Below are 18,311 nucleotides of genomic sequence, written 5' to 3'. Positions count from 1 at the left end.
CTACTACACATTGAACTCACAAAGATCTGTTTGTCTCTGCCTTCAAGGCACTGGGATTAAAGGCGTGTGCTACCTCACCTTGAGGGTACAGAGGTCAATCCTCCTCTGCCTCCCATGTGTTGGGTTTAAAGGTGTGTCCTACCACACCCAACAACTCTCTTCCTTTTTTAACTTTAAGAACTTCAAATTTTAGCCTGCACATATTTTTAACACACTGTAAATCATTTAAAAATTTTCTTTGTCTTTGAATCTCTCTTTACTCTATTTCTCTCTCTGTTTTTCTGACCACATGAGTCTTTCATTTATCAAGCAATCTCAGTAGGACTAAAGCCGTGGCTTTGCTGGCCAGATGTAGCCCATTCCTTAGCTTTCTGCCATTCCAACCTTGTGGCTGAGGTACCGAACAGAGCCGCATTCAGTGCCACAAGTCTACAGTGTTTCAAGGTCCTTGCCATCAAAGAGGCTGCAACAGACAACACTCAAGCCCTCTTTCTGTAGCTGGCCCTCCTTCCTCAAACAGTCAGAGTTTGCCCAGGCAGGATGGCCCAGAAAGCCGGCATTTTAAAACAACACAGTTTTTTTTTCCTGCTACTGCTGAAAACATACAAGCATTCAGTTGGCTTTTATCAACACCATTTAAATGTTTTGTGGCAGGACCTCTTAAGGGCTGCAGGGTTTTGCAGCTGAAGCTGAGTCTGCAAGCCTCTTTTAGATGAGAGCCCTTGCTTTCTTCTAGCAAGCAGAGCAGACCGAGAAATCGCTGCTACCAAGAAAACATGCTTTACTCTTTCCCAAGCTTTCTCAGGCTTTCAGTGGATTCAGTTGTCCACAAGGCTGCAAGCCATTCTGTAGTTATTTGAGCAGCGAGGCTGTGTCCCCAGCACCACGGCCGCATGAAGGTTATGCCTGAAATAAATACACAAAAACTGTATTCTTTTAAACACTGCTGGCCCATTAGATTCAGCATTTTAACCCATTTCTAATAATCAGTGTAGTATAACGAGGTGCACTTACCATGAAAAATTCAGCATGTCTGACATGGTGGCTGGCTGCATCGACATCTGCCTCAGAGAGCAGAGCTATGGCATCTGCCGGGGAGAGGGGAGCATGGCTTCTCTGAGCTCACTACCTCTTCCTCCCGGCATTCTATTTTGTTTACTCCACCTACCTATGTTCTAACCTATCAGCTGAAGCGGATTCTTTCTTTAATTAATCAATAAACTTCTTCTGTCACTTTATCCTTTCAACAGCTTGCCCATATAAATCTCCCATGTGTCTTCTGTTGTATAATCTTTCATTTGTAAAGAACTTGCACTCTCAGGGGAGGATTTTTCTGACATCTCTGTGGATGGAGATCATATGAGGAAGATCAGAGGAGCAACCATGACAACTCTAATGCTGTAGAGTTAGGTGGACCAGAGATTGATGGCTGACATTCCTGTGCTATGCATCAGATGCCTCTGAACTCTGGCCCTGTTGACAGACAGGCAGACATCAAGTTGGTCACACATACTTAACTCATTCAGGTTCACAGATACTGTAAATGGAGTTTTAATTCTTCTCCTAAACTAATAAAAAAAACCAAGATTAGGAGAAGAGAAGAGCCTGAGTAAGGCCTCAAAATGGGTCATTTTGGAAAGGAAAGTTTACCTGCCTCCATGTATGCTGTCTCCCTTTCTTAGTCAAATCCATCCTTCCAGTGTCTATCTAACAGCTAACCATAGGATTGAACCCAACTGCCTTTGATTTCTGAAATAAGTGCTGTCCCCTTAAGGTCTCATAACAGCACAGGAAGGTTTGTAAGACTGTCGCAGCAACAATTTAAAGCAATTCTAGGACACCAAAGATGCAGCAAATTTGGTTAATTTGTAATATAGATCGTTCTGATGGGACAAAATAATTTAGAATTCAAAAAAAAAAAAACAGATTGGTGTACTGATGATGAATTTAGGTGATATGGCACACACAGGCTTCTGGTTCTGATTACTTCATGCTCGGTGGGTTTTGGAGATTGTCGTGACCCTGAACCTAGCTGAAGGCTTTGGGGCCTTGAGAGGACAAGACTTAATATTTCAGGACATCCTTGTACTTGGTCCCCACTGTTTACTGATTTCCTTACAGAGAATGAGCAGCCATCTACTCCTGCTGCCATGCCTTCCCCACATGAACAGAGAGAAGACCCTATACACACAGGTCGCTTGTATCACATGTGAAGGCATAAGTCACAAACAAACTCCCACAGCAGTTTAGAATTGTGATTAATAGAATGATTAGTTCTTGAAAGGGGAAAAACTTACAGATCACAATCCCTTACAAAAGCCCTCTGCAGCATCAGAAAAGGAGCCTGGTAGCCAGAAGGGAAGCTCAAGCAAGAGATCAAGCTGAAGGTAGAAGTTGCTTTGTAAAAGAGAGAGAGACCACAACTCAATGGGCTGGTATCTCAGTGGCTATTCAGGAAACATCACAGAGAAAGGATCTGCTTCATGCATGAGAGTCACCGATGACTTCCCTTTAAGAAAAAAACCCATCAAAACTCCCAATAACATCATCAGCATTCAACAACATGTCTATGATTTCTTTGCCTTGCCTTTGATTGTGCAGTAAATGATGCTGATAGTTAATCTGTGCAATTAATGCAAATTTCCTTGTAACTGACTAGACAGAATTGACAGGTTATCTTAAACACAGCAAGGAGTCACTCTACGATGGAACTGGTTCATCATCACCTGTGTGACAGTGACATAATTAAGATCTTTCCTTTGTCTATAAATCTCATTATGTTCAACATGATATGTTGTCATACAGATTTCTTAGGGTTTTGTCCCACTGGTGGTTTCCTTGGTATGCTTACATAATTTTTGCCAGATCCAATCAGTTTTTCCATGCACTCTCAGCTCCACGTCATTGTGTTCCCCTTATGTTCCAGTCCAGGCATTTTAGACCTCTTGTAACTGTTGTAAGAGTATCTCATGTTCCACCTAAATGATTTAGGGTTTTATTTAGGCTGGGTTTTACCTTCCATCACTGAGTTCATTGACTTTCTTTGGGCGTAATTCCTGGGACACTGAGCCTAACTCCTGGGGGATTCCTCCAGTTATTTCTCCTTTCTTAGATAGTTTACACTCTCACTATTACTGTGAGAGTGTTTCTGTAGCAAATATTCTTCTCAAGATGAGAAGAAACTTCAATATTACAATCCATTTGTTATTGTGATTTAAATACACACACACAAACACACACAAGTTAATGCATATACACTGATGATATCTCAATTTATGGGGCCATTCTGGGGATGTCAAGAGCGATATCTCTCGAGTGGTTCTCATAAGGCCATAGGGTGACCCTCTCTAGGTACTTAAACAGGGAGGAGAAGTTGTCCGCACTGTGACATGTCCCTAGGAACTATGTGTGCCTTGTCCCATAGTCAGACTGATGACTGACTATCTTGAAAACCACCATGGAAGTTTTGTTTGGCAAATGATGGAGATCAAGTCAGGGTCAAAATCAGAAAACTAGATGGAGCTTCCAAGCTCCAGTGGAAGAGCAGATGGATGGAGAAAAAGAGCAAGGATGTCAGGAATATAAGGGCTTGGTTCACACTATGAGACACTGTGCCTGAACTAAGGGGATTTCAACTAATCCAGTGACCTGGGAATGAAAGAACATGGGATCAAACTGGAAGCTCTGAATGTGGCTGACAATTGTGGCAGACGGAGAAGCCAAAGATAATGGCACTTGCAATTGTCTGCATATCATACACTGGCTTTTTGTGATCATATTTTTTGTGGATGCATACCTTGCTAAATCTGGATGGATGAAGGGTGGGCTTGGACTTCCCACAGCTAAAGTACCCTGCCCTCTATTTGGACTGGTGTTTGAGTGGAGAGGTTTATTTGCGGAGCAAGAAGAATGTGGGAGGGGCAAGAGAAGTGGAAAGTTTGATAATTATTATTATGAAGTAATGGAAAAATCAATAGAAAATAACCAATGAGGACATTGGAGCTAGGAAAAAAAACATTCATGTGAGTTGTTGACTCAGACCAAAAATTATTTTACAGAAAAAAAAAACACATAAAGGGGTTGAGTTGCTTGGAAAATATGACTCAAGTAATTGGGAAGAAGATTGGGGTTTTTATTTTGGGTCTTCATGGGGCTGTATGAGCAGCATTTTAGGACCTGTATGCTGGATATTTCTGGGGGTTAGTAGGGAAGAAACCTGGCTAGGAGGAGTTATATGACATAAGTAGAGCCTTGATGATGTCACAAAGCTTTGGTTGGGCGTGGCAACTCTGTTCCACATGAAGCACTAGTCTTCTGTGAAGGTGGGCTTACTATCTTCACGGTGGCTGAGGAGGTCAGTTCAGCTCTTGGGCTCCACAACTGTTCAACCGAATTTCCAGAAGTTGGAATCTAGAGAGCCAAGATATTTTCTTTTGGTAAATATGTTTAGGAAGCAACTAGGACCTCTGTAGTCAAAGAAAGGTTTCTTTCAAATCTGCTCTGGGTCAAAATTTATGTCGTTAACAGCTCCTATATTTGATAGCTGGGGGACGGTTAATGTCAGGTATTCTCCCCACTCTATCTTTGCTAAAAATGTCCAATTCCTCAGTCCACTTAAATGGCAAAGATCCTCTTTGTCCATATGTGTTTTGAAAGATAATTATTTCTAATAGGTGCTGTTGCACAGATTAATGTTTCTTTCTTTTGGCAGTTTGACTCACAGTACTCACTTCTCTAATGAAGATACAGAATATCTTTATGTAATCAACCTGGATCTGGATCAGGAGACACAATAGAGATAGCCAGTGGACTGGAGTGCCATGACCTTGGGCAGGTGGTTATAGATCAGCCAACTAACCAGTAGCTTGATTGGTAAGGAGAGGAGTGGCTGTTCTTTGAATTCTTTGCCATCTGTTCAGATATTTCTTTCTCACTTTAGGTATAGGCATAGCTTCCTCTCTCATTGATATAGTAAGTCAGGAAGTAGGTTTCTCAGTAGAGGTCAATTGCATTTTGCAGCAGGAATATGTCTCTGATACACATATACTGAGCTGTAGACAAGAGTTTGATACTTTTCCTATTAATTTCTTAAGAACACATTCCATTTAGTTATCCAAATCTATTCAGCCCTGCCTTTTTCACTTGCTCCAAAGTTATTCCTAAAAAGAGCCTTGACCTCACATCCTCACCTTCTTATCCTTGCAGGCACTTATGGTGGAGGAAACCACTTTGTGTCTGATTTAAACTGAAGAGTTCTTCCTATGCAGAGATTGGCAGCTATGAAGCCCAAGCACAGAAACAGAGCCAAGAGACAGTGGAACAGGAGTGCTGTGGCCTATCTCAGAAAGTTTCCCACCATGATGAAGATGCCTCTTAGTATGAGTTGCATGCCACATCTCCAGAAGAAGAATGGGCCATCGCTCCAGAAGCAAAAACTTAGTAAGCCTTTTGAGGCCCTGGAGAATATTGTTGGCCGCAGAATTTCTCATGGCTGGAAGGAAGCCAATGAACCAGTCACCCATTGGAAAGCCATCATTCTAGATCAACTGCCAACATATCCCTCTCTCTATTTGTTGAAATATGATGGGATTGATTGTGTCTATGGCTTGGAGCTTCATAGTGATGAAAGGATTTTAAACCTGAAGATCCTGCCTAATAATGTGCCATTTCCTCAGGTGACAGACACTCATCTCTCAAATACCATAGTTGGCAGAGCAGTGAAACATACATTCATGGGCACAAATGGCTCTAAGAAAGACTGGAACGGGATGGTCCTAGAAGAGGTGCCAATCATGAAGACCTGGTTTTATATTACCTACAAGAAAGATCCGGTCTTGTACATTTACCACCTCCTGGATGACTACCTGGAAGGCAACCTCCACATCATGCCAGGCTCTAAGGAAGAGTGGAGTGGCATGGTCACAGATGAGGTGCAGGCCATAACGACCTGTTTCTACATTGTCAACGAGAATGATCCGGTCCTGTACCTTTACCACCATCATGATGATTCCATTGAAGGCAACCTCCACATCACGCCTGAATGTTCTCCTGTAGAGGTGACTTTGGAATTAGGCAGGGATTCCTTGGAGGGCAAAAGAGTGCAGTACAACAATAAAGATGGAACCCAAGAGATAGGTAAAATTATTTGCCAAGTTCACAACAAACCTTCTGTGTATTTCATCAAGTTTGATAATGACTTCCATATCTATGTCTATGATTTGGTGAAGATCTGTTAAAGTGAAATTCTCAAATTTTGAGGGGCAGACTTAATTCTCTCCTTGGGAATGTGTTTTTTCAGAGATACCTCAGGTCTTCTATGAATCCTGGTATCTTTTCCAATGGATTATTCTTTCTCAAAGAATAAAAATTTGTTAACATGTTGTGTTATTTGGTCAATGATGGATTGTGTTTGGTGTATGGGGCATCACAGAAATACATGCCTCAAAACAAAGCAGGATTTATGGTCTTTTCCCCTTGGAGAGTAAAGGACTGGGGATGCGTGGTGTGGTAAAGGACAAGATGGCTTTCAAGGAAGCAGTGGAGAGGGGACAAAATTTGTATGATCTCGGGGCAGTATGAATCTTGAGGGAAAACCATGTCAAATGGAAAGATGTGACCGATATCAGCGTGAGGTATTGGGACTTAAGAGTATAAAGAGTAGATTAATCAGGAAGGGACACAAATGTATACTCAAAATCAGAGAAAATTAGTTTTCATTTTGTGAATGGTTTAATTCATACTGGCTGAAAGTCAAAGGATGTTTGATCTCCACTATAGCATGTTGCTTAGTGAAATGTGTCTCCGCTCAGTTGCTGTTCTCCAGTAAGTTGGACATCAAGCTGCCTACTTAGTTTTGCCAGAATTCTGTCTGCCACCTACTTTGTCATGCCTAGGTTCGGTATGCCTTGAACTCTCATAGGTCTTATCAATGCCATCCAACCCTTGTCAGTTCATTTAAATAATTGCCCTGCCATATCTGGAAAACAGTGTTCCCTTTCATTGATCATGTTCTGTAGTACTTGGGCTATAAAACTCATGAACACACTCACCCACACACAGGATAAACATGTACATATGATGCCCACTAGTGTGTGACATGCACACATATGATGAATGCACCCAACTCCATAATATCAGTAAAGTAGGGAATCCATGATGCTAGGTGGAGTCTGGCAAAGACCCCACACACCCATCAAACCGCCAAATACCAGTATGGTACTGATGTCTGACTCCCATCCTGTAAGGAACCTGCCATCCTGTAACTGGGCTATTTTTGGTTCCTTCATCTTCACAAACTTGGTTAAAATGTTAGAGTTGTCAAACTGGGAGTTAGGGTCCAGCATGTAGATCAGCTGTCCCAGGTCAGGTGATTTGGCTACAATTTGGGTGAGAAATTGTACCAGGGAATTCTGGTACACCCTCTCCTCTTCTTCTCCCTGTCCTCATCATCACTCTTGTGGGTGGGCCTGGAGCACAAAGAAGGTAAAATGGAATAAGCCTCCTCCTTAGTGGAAAACCTTGTCAATCCTTAATTTGACCTGACTCTCTGAGGGAATGCAGCACATTTTTTCCTACTAGGTCTCCTCATTCATTGGTTCACTCATTTTTCCAATGAATGATTGAATCCATCCATTCTTCCTTGTCTCTCTCTCTTCTTTCTTCCCTTCTTCCATTTCCCCCTTGATTGTAGAAATTTGAGCAGCAGGGCTGCATCCCCATGGGGCCGCCTTGTAAGGTTATGCTCCGAAATAACAACACAAAACTATTCATTTAAACACTGCCTGCCCCATTATTTTCAGCCTCTTAACCCATGTCTAATAATGTATGTTGCAGCATGAGGTGCGCTTAGAAGGAAAGATTTAGCATGTCTGAGCTGGTGGCTGGCTGTATCGCCATCTGCCTCAGAGTGCAGAGCTACCATTTCTGCCCATGGGAGGGGTGCATGGCATCTCTAAGCTCAATTCCTATTCCTCCCAGCATTCTCTTATGTTTATTCCACCCACCTATGTACTAACTATTCAGGCCAAACATTTTCTTTATTTAATTAACCAATGACCTATACTCCATCATTACTCCTATTTCTGTTTAAACAAGAATGGAATCTTTAAATTTAACATAGCCAATTACATATAACAAAACAGTTATCAAGCAAGAATTACAGTTACAATATTTATATCTATTTTATCTTTTATCATAACAATGGAAAACTATAACTATCTATCTATTCTTCAACTCCATCAGAAACTCCAAGATAATACAGTATTACCTAAGCAAACAAAAAGTAAGCCATTTTCAAACTCTAGAAATGACAGAGACATCTCGCTGCCTGGACAGTCACCCAAAGTTCCTCTGTACCGTTGGTGTTTCCACCCTCAGCCGACAGGCCATAGTTTCCAGCAGACATTTCCATGAAGCAGGAAATTTCAAAGGCAGTCACTATCTGCTTGTCTTGAAGAATGTTTTGCTGACCCTTTCCTGAATCAGCAACACGAAAAGATCATCTCACCTTTAGGCAAGTTCAGTAGTCCTCTCTCTGAGTGTTTTCTGTGTACAGTTTATGCAACAATCCAGGCAAGAGCAGTTTCTTCCCCAAATGGCTATCAAACTCCATAAGGATCCTCTTTGATGCCCATCTTCTTCCTGAAGTAGATATGTGCTGCCAAGAGTAGAGTGTCTCACTGTCATGAAAAACCCTAAGGTACTAAAACATTAAATAGCCTATTTTGTAGTCTAGAGAGATATGAATAATGCCTATCTAACTGAAATATATATATCTATGTAGCTAGAAAATCTAACTAACATGACTACAAACTTGACTATTATTAATGATTATCCATTAATAACCTATATACATTATATTTTTAAATGAACTACACAATCACAATACCTTAATGAAGATCAAAAATGCATATACATATAACAAAATTGACCTAAAATCTCTATCAGTAAAGCAAAATCTATACTAATGCAAATATTCATATCTATATCACATCCCACTTTAAATGTAAAAGAACGTTTATAAGCCATATTGGGAACGTGGGTGCAGTTTTTTCTCTCCAAAATGCTTCCTGCTGAATGGTGGCATCATTATTGATTTATCTCAGTTGGCAGTTGAGCGAAGCAATTTTTTAAAGGTGTTCACAGCAACCTTTAAGTAGGGCGTGGTCCATCCTACCATATTAGGATAGAGGCATCCACAGACTATCACCCTCTGTGAAAACAAAATAGAAACTCCTTTCCCAAGCATCATGTCCTTAGATCCAAATTTCAAAGTCAAGGCATTTTCAAAATATCTATGTTGGATTATTTCAGCAGCTTTTATAAAGAAACATCTTTTAGCAGCTATTGCTACTGCCTCAAAATTCAAATGATTCAAAAAGAGCATAATAGCATACAATATCAAAATTCGCTGTGAATTTTTTATCTTTGTGCGCTTCAATTTAACCTCTATTTTGTTTATTTTTCCTTTTTATTTTTTGCCTTTTGAGACAGGTTCTCTGTATCTTTGACCTGGAATAACTCTGTATACCTGTCTGTCCTTGAAGTCTCAGAGATCTGCCTCTCTCTGCCTTTCAGGCATTGGGATTAAAGGTGTATGCTACTACACATTGAACTCACAAAGATCTGTTTGTCTCTGCCTTCAAGGCACTGGGATTAAAGGCGTGTGCTACCTCACCTTGAAGGTACAGAGGTCAATCTCCCTCTGCCTCCCATGTGTTGGGTTTACAGGTGTGTCCTACCACACCCAACAACTCTCTTCCTTTTTTAACTTTAAGAACTTCAAATTTTAGCCTGCACATATTTTTAACACACTGTAAATCATTTAAAAATTTTCTTTGTCTTTGAATCTCTCTTTACTCTATTTCTCTCTCTGTTTTTCTGACCACATGAGTCTTTCATTTACCAAGCAATCTCAGTAGGACTAAAGCCGTGGCTTTGCTGGCCAGATGTAGCCCATTCTTTAGCTTTCTGCCATTCCAAACTTGTGGCTGAGGTACCGAACAGAGCCGCATTCAGTGCCACAAGTCTACAGTGTTTTTAGGTCCTTGCCATCAAAGAGGCTGCAACAGACAACACTCAAGCCCTCTTTCTGTAGTTGTCCCTCCTTCATCAAACAGTCAGAGTTTGCCCAGGCAGGATGGCCCAGAAACCCGGCATTTTAAAACAACGCAGTTTTTTTCCTGCTACTGCTGAAAACATACAAGCATTCAGTTGGCTTTTATCAACACCATTTAAATGTTTTGTGGCAGGACCTCTTAAGGGCTGCAGGGTTTTGCAGCGGAAGCTGAGTCAGCAAGCCTCTTTTAGATGAGAGCCCTTGCTTTCTTCTAGCAAGCAGAACAGACCGAGAAATCGCTGCTACCAAGAAAACATGCTTTACTCAGGCTTTCTCAGGCTTTCAGTGGATTCAATTGTCCAAAAGGCTGCAAGCCATTCTGTAGTTATTTGAGCAGCGAGACTGTGTCCCCCGCACCACGGCCACATGAAGGTTATGCCTGAAATAAATACACAAAAACTGTATTCTTTTAAACACTGCTGGCCCATTAGATTCAGCATTTTAACCCATTTCTAATAATCAGTATAATATAACGAGGTGCACTTACCAGGAAAAATTCAGCATGTCTAAATGGGGGCTGGCTGCATCGACATCTGCCTCAGAGAGCAGAGCTATGGCATCTGCCGGGGAGAGGGAAACATGGCTTATCTGAGCTCACTACCTCTTCCTCCCGGCATTCTATTTTGTTTACTCCACCTACCTATGTTCTAACCTATCAGCTGAAGCGGATTCTTTCTTTAATTAATCAATAAACTTCTTCTGTCACTTTATCCTTTCAACAGCTTGCCCATATAAATCTCCCATGTGTCTTCTGTTGTATAATCTTTCATTTGTAAAGAACTTGCACTCTCAGGGGAGGATTTTTCTGACATCTCTGTGGATGGAGATCATATGAGGAAGATCAGATGAGCAACCATGACAACTCTAATGCTATAGAGTTAGGTGGACCAGAGATTGATGGCTGACATTCCTGTGCTATGCATCAGATGCCCCTGAACTCTGGCCCTGTTGACAGACAGGCAGACATCAAGTTGGTCACACATACTTAACTCATTCAGGTTCACAGATACTGTAAATGGAGTTTTAATTCTTCTCCTAAACTAATAAAAAACCCAAGATTAGGAGAAGAGAAGAGCCTGAGTAAGGCCTCAAAATGGGTCATTTTGCAAAGGAAAGGTTACCTGCCTCCATGTATGCTGTCTCCCTTTCTTAGTCAAATCCATTCTTCCAGTGTCTAGCTAACAGCTAACCATAGGATTGAACCCAACTGCCTTTGATTTCTGAAATAAATGCTGTCCCCTTAAGGTCTCATAACAGCACAGGAAGGTTTGTAAGACTGTCCCAGCAACAATTTAAAGCAATTCTAGGACACCAAAGATGCAGCAAATTTGGTTAATTGGTAATATAGATCGTTCTGATGGGACAAAATAATTTAGAATTAAAAAAAAACAGATTGGTGTACTCACGATGAATTAAAGTGATATGGCACACACAGGCTTCTGGTTCTAAATACTTCATGCTTGGTGGGTTTTGGAGATTGTCGTGACCCTGAACCTAGCTGGAGGCTTTGGGGCCTTGAAAGGACAAGACTTAATATTTCAGGACATCCTTGTACATGGTGCCCACTGTTTACTGATTTCCTTACAGAGAATGAGCAGCCATCTACTCCTGCTGCCATGCCTTCCTCACATGAACAGAGAGAAGACCCTATACACACAGGTCGCTTGTATCACATGTGAAGGCATAAGTCACAAACAAACTCCCACAGCAGTTTAGAATTGTGATTAATAGAATGATTAGTTCTTGAAAGGGGAAAAACTTAGAGATCACAATCCCTTACAAAAGCCCTCTGCAGCATCAGAAAAGGAGCCTAGTAGCCGGAAGGGAAGCTCAAGCAAGAGATCAAGCTGAAGGTAGAAGTTGCTTTTTAAAAGAGAGAGAGACCACAACTCAATGGGCTGGTATCTCAGTGGCTATTCAGGAAACATCACAGAGAAAGGATCTGCTTCATGCATGAGAGTCACCGATGATTTCCCTTTAAGAAAAAAAAACCATCAAAACTCCCAATAACATCATCAGCATTCAACAACATATCTATGATTTCTTTGCCTTGCCTTTGATTGTGCAGTAAATGATGCTGATAGTTAATCTGTCCAATTAATGCAAATTTCCTTGTAACTGACTAGTCAGAATTGACAGGTTATCTTTAACACAGCAGGGAGTCACTCTACGATGGAACTGGTTCATCATCACCTGTGTGACATTGACATAATTAAGATCTTTCCTTTGTCTATAAATCTCATTATGTTCAACATGATATGTTGTCATACAGATTTCTTAGGGTTTTGTCCCACTGGTGGTTTCCTTGGTATGCTTACATAATTTTTGCCAGATCCAATCAGTTTTGCCATGCACTCTCAGCTCCACGTCATTGTGTTCCCCTTATGTTCCAGTCCAGGTATTTTAGACCTCTTGTAACTGTTGTAAGAGTATCTCATGTTCCACCTAAATGATTTAGGGTTTTATTTAGGCTGGGTTTTATCTTCCATCACTGAGTTCATTGACTTTCCTTGGGCGTAATTCCTGGGACACTGAGCCTAACTCCTGGAGGATTCCTCCAGTTATTTCTCCTTTCTTAGATAGTTTACACTCTCACTATTACTGTGAGAGTGTTTCTGTAGCAAATATTCTTCTCAAGATGAGAAGAAACTTCAATATTACAATCCATTTGTTATTGTGATTTAAATACACACACACAAACACACACAAGTTAATGCACATACACTGATGATATCTCAATTTATGGGGCCATTCTGGGGATGTCAAGATCGATATCTCTCGAGTGGTTCTCAGAAGGCCATAGGGTAACCCACTCTAGGTACTTAAGCAGGGAGGAGAATTTGAACGTACTGTGACATGTCTCTAGGAACGATGTGTGCCTTGTCCCATAGTCAGACTGATGACAGACTATCTTGAAAACCACCATGGAACTTTTGTTTGGCAAATGATGGAGATCAAGTCAGGGTCAAAATCAGAAACCTAGATGGAGCTTCCAAGCTCCAGTGGAAGAGCAGATGGATGGAGAAAAAGAGCAAGGATGTCAGGAATATAAGGGCTTGGTCCACACTATGAGACACTGTGCCTGAACTAAGGGGATTTCAACTAATCCAGTGACCTGGGAATGAAAGAACATGGGATCAATCTGGAAGCTCTGAATGTGGCTGACAATTGGGGCAGAAGGAGAAGCCAAAGGTAATGGCACTTGCAATTGTGTGCATATCATACACTGGCTTTTTGTGATCATATTTTTTGTGGATGCATACCTTGCTAAATGTGGATGGATGAAGGGTGGGCTTGGACTTCCCACAGCTCAAAGTACCCTGCCCTCTATTTGGACTGGTGTTTGAGTGGAGAGGTTTATTTGCGGAGCAAGAAGAATGTGGGAGGAGGAAGAGAAGTGGAAAGTTTGATAATTATTATTATGAAGTAATGGAAAAATCAATAGAAAATAACCACTGAGGACATTGGAGCTAGGAAAAAAAAACATTCATGTGAGTTGTTGACTCAGACCAAAAATTATTATACAGAAGAAAAAAAAACACACATAAAAAGGTTGAGTTTCTTGGAAAATATGACTCAAGTAATTGGGAAGAAGATTGGGGTTTTTATTTTGGGTCTTCATGGGGCTGTATGAGCAGCATTTTAGGACCTGTATGCTGGATATTTCTGGGGGTTAGTAGGGAAGAAACCTGGTTAGTAGGTGTTTTATGACATAAGTAGAGCCTTGATGATGTCACAAAGCTTTGGTTGGGGTGGCAACTCTGTTCCACATGAAGCACTAGTCTTCTGTGAGGTGGGCTTACTATCTTCACGGTGGCTGAGGAGGTCAGTTCAGCTCTTGGGCTCCACAACTGTTCAACCGAATTTCCAGAAGTTGGAATCTAGAGAGCCAAGATATTTTCTTTTGGTAAATATGTTTAGGAAGCAACTAGGACCTCTGAAGTCAAAGAAAGGTTTCTTTCAAATCTGCTCTGGGTCCAAAATTTATGTCGTTAACAGCTCCTATATTTGATAGCTGGGGGACGATTAATGTCAGGTATTCTCCCCACTCTATCTTTGCTAAAAATGTCCAATTCCTCAGTCCACTTAAATGGCAAAGATCCTCTTTGTCCATATGTGTTTTAAAAGATAATTATTTCTAATAGGTGCTGTTGCACAGATTAATGTTTCTTTCTTTTGGCAGTTTGACTCACAGTACTCACTTCTCTAATGAAGATACAGAATATCTTTATGTAATCAACCTGGATCTGGATCAGGAGACACAATAGAGAGAGCCAGTGGACTGGAGTGCCATGACCTTGGGCAGGTGGTTATAGATCAGCCAACTAACCAGTAGCTTGAGTGGTAAGGAGAGGAGTGGCTGTTCTTTGAATTCTTTGCCATCTGTTCAGATATTTATTTCTCACTTTAGGTATAGGCATAGCTTCCTCTCTCATTGATGTAGTAAGTCAGGAAGTAGGTTTCTCAGTAGAGGTCAATTGCATTTTGCAGCAGGAATATGTCTCTGATACACATATACTGAGCTGTAGACAAGAGTTTGATAATTTTCCTATTAATTTCTTAAGAACATATTCCATTTAGGTATCCAAATCTATTCAGCCCTGCCTTTTTCACCTGCTCCAAAGTTATTCCTAAAAAGAGCCTTGACCTCACATCCTCACCTTCTTATCCTTGCAGGCACTTATGGTGGAGGAAACCACTTTGTGTCTGATTTAAACAGAAGAGTTCTTCCTATGCAGAGATCGGCAGCTATGAAGCCCAAGCACAGAAACAGAGCCAAGAGACAGTGGAACAGGAGTGCTGTGGCCTATCTCAGAAAGTCTCCCGCCATGATGAAGATGCCTCTTAGTATGAGTTGCATGCCACCTCTCCAGAAGAAGAATGGGCCATCGCTCCAGAAGCAAAAACTTAGTAAGCCTTTTGAGGCCCTGGAGAATATTGTTGGCCACAGAATTTCTCATGGCTGGAAGGAAGCCAATGAACCAGTCACCCATTGGAAAGCCATCATTCTAGATCAACTGCCAACATATCCCTCTCTCTATTTGTTGAAATATGATGGGATTGATTGTGTCTATGGCTTGGAGCTTCATAGTGATGAAAGGATTTTAAACCTGAAGATCCTGCCTAATAATGTGCCATTTCCTCAGGTGACAGACACTCATCTCTCAAACACCATAGTTGGCAGAGCAGTGAAACATACATTCATGGACACAAATGGCTCTAAGAATGACTGGAACGGGATGGTCCTAGAAGAGGTGCCAATCATGAAGACCTGGTTTTATATTACCTACAAGAAAGATCCGGTCTTGTACATTTACCACCTCCTGGATGACTACCTGGAAGGCAAACTCCACATCATGCCAGGCTCTAAGGAAGAGTGGAGTGGCGTGGTCCCAGATGAGGTGCAGACCATAACGACCTGTTTCTACATTGTTAACGAGAATGATCCGGTCCTGTACCTTTACCACCATCATGATGATTCCATTGAAGGCAACCTCCACATCACGCCTGAATGTCCTCCAGTACAGGTGACTTTGGAATTAGGCAGGGATTCCTTGGAGGGCAAAAGAGTGCAGTACAACAAAAAAGATGGAACCCAAGAGATAGGTAAAATTATTTGCCAAGTTCCCAACAAACCTTCTGTGTATTTCATCAAGTTTGATAATGACTTCCATATCTATGTCTATGATTTGGTGAAGATCTGTTAAAGTGAAATTCTCAAATTTTGAGGGGCAGACTTAATTCTCTCTGTGGGAATGTGATTTTTCAGAGATACCACAGGTCTTCTATGAATCCTGGTATCTTTTCCAATGGATTATTCTTTCTCAAAGAATAAAAAATTTGTTAACATGTTGTGTTATTTGGTCAATGATGGATTGTGTTTGGTGGATGGGGCATCACAGAAATACATGCCTCAAAACAAAGCAGGATTTATGGTCTTTTCCCCTTGGAGAGTAAAGGACTGGGGATGCGTGGTGTGGTAAAGGACAAGATGGCTGTCAAGGAAGCAGTGGAGAGGGGACAAAAAGTTGTATGATCTCGGGGCGGTATGAAGCTTGAGGGAAAACCATGTCAAATGGAAAGATGTGACCGATATCAGCGTGAGGTATTGGGACTTAAGAGGATATAGAGTAGATTAATCAGGAAGGGACACAAATGTATACTCAAAATCAGAGAAAATTAGGTTTCATTTGATGAATGGTTTAATTCGTACTGGCTGTAAGTCAAAGGATGTTTGATCTCCACTAGAGCATGTTGGTTAGTGAAAAGTGTCTCCGCTCAGTTGCTCTTCTCCAGTAAGTTGGACATCAAGCTACCTACTTAGTTTTGCCAGAATTCTGTCTGCCACCTACTTTGTCATGCCTGGATTCGGTATGCCTTGAACTCTCATAGGTCTTATCCATGCCATCCAACCCTTGTCAGTTCATTTAAATAATTGCCCTGCCATATCTGGAAAACAGTGTTCCCTTTCATTGATCATGTTCTGTAGTACTTGGGCTATAAAACTCATGAACACACTCACCCACACACAGGATAAACATGTACATATGATGCCCACTAGTGTGTGACATGCACACATATGATGAATGCACCCAACTCCATAATATCAGTAAAGTAGGGAATCCATGATGCTAGGTGGAGTCTGGCAAAGACCCCACACACCCATCAAACCGCCTACCACCAGTATGGTACTGATGTCTGATTCCCATCCTGTAAGGAACCTGCCATCCTGTAACTGGGCTATTTTTGGTTCCTTCATCTTCACAAACTTGGTTAAAATGTTAGAGTTGTCAAACTGGGAGTTAGGGTCCAGCATGTAGATCAGCTGTCCCAGGTCAGGTGATTTGGCTACAATTTGGGTGAGAAATTGTACCAGGGAATTCTGGTACACCCTCTCCTCTTCTTCTCCCTGTCCTCATCATCACTCTTGTGGGTGGGCCTGGAGCACAAAGAAGGTAAAATGGAATAAGCCTCCTCCTTAGTGGGAAACCTTGTCAATCCTTAATTTGACCTGACTCTCTGAGGGAATGCAGCACATTTTTTCCTACTAGGTCTCCTCATTCATTGGTTCACTCATTTTTCCAATGAATGATTGAATTCATCCATTCTTCCTTGTCTCTCTCTCTTCTTTCTTCCCTTCTTCCATTTCCCCCTTGATTGTAGAAATTTGAGCAGCAGGGCTGCATCCCCATGGGGCTGCCTTGTAAGGTTATGCTCTGAAATAACAACACAAAACTATTCATTTCAACACTGCCTGCCCCATTATTTTCAGCCTCTTAACCCATGTCTAATAATGTATGTTGCAGCACGAGGTGCACTTAGAAGGAAAGATTTAGCATGTCTGACCTGGTGGCTGGCTGTATCGCCATCTGCCTCAGAGTGCAGAGCTACCATTTCTGCCCATGGGAGAGGTGCATGGCATCTCTAAGCTCAATTCCTATTCCTCCCAGCATTCTCTTATGTTTATTCCACCCACCTATGTTCTAACCTTTCAGGCCAAACAGTTTCTTTATTTAATTAACCAATGACCTATACTCCATCATTACTCCTATTTCTGTTTAAATAAGAACGGAATCTTTAACTTTAACATAGCAAAATTACATATAACAAAACAGTTATCAAGCAAGAATTACAGTTACAATATTTATATCTATTTTATCTTTTATCATAACAATGGAAAACTATAACTATCTATCTCTTCTTCAACTCCATCAGAGACTCCAAAATAATACAGTATTACCTAAGCAAACCAAAAGTAAGCCATTTTCAATCTCTAGAAATGACAGAGACATCTCGCTGCCTGGACAGTCACCCAAAGTTCCTCTGTACCGTTGGTGTTTCCATCCTCAGTCTACAGGCCCATAGTTTCCAGCAGACATTTCCATGAAGCAGGAAATTTCAAAGGCAGTCACTATCTGCTTGTCTTGAAGAATGTTTTGCTGACCCTTTCCTGAATCAGCAACACGAAAAGGTCATCTCACCTTTAGGCAAGTTCAGTAGTCCTCTCTCTGAGTGTTTTCTGTGTACAGTTTATGCAACAATCCAGGCAAGAGCAGTTTCTTCCCCAAGTGGCTATCAAACTCCATAAGGAACCTCTTTGATGCCCATCTTCTTCCTGAAGTAGATATGTGCTGCCAAGAGTAGAGTGTCTCACTGTCATGAAAAACCCTAAGGTGCTAAAACATTAAATAGC

The sequence above is a fragment of the Microtus pennsylvanicus genome, chromosome Y, assembly GCF_037038515.1.
Source record: "Microtus pennsylvanicus isolate mMicPen1 chromosome Y, mMicPen1.hap1, whole genome shotgun sequence".
NCBI classification, from domain to species: domain Eukaryota; kingdom Metazoa; phylum Chordata; class Mammalia; order Rodentia; family Cricetidae; genus Microtus; species Microtus pennsylvanicus.
Note: the sequence above shows the minus strand (reverse complement) of the source record.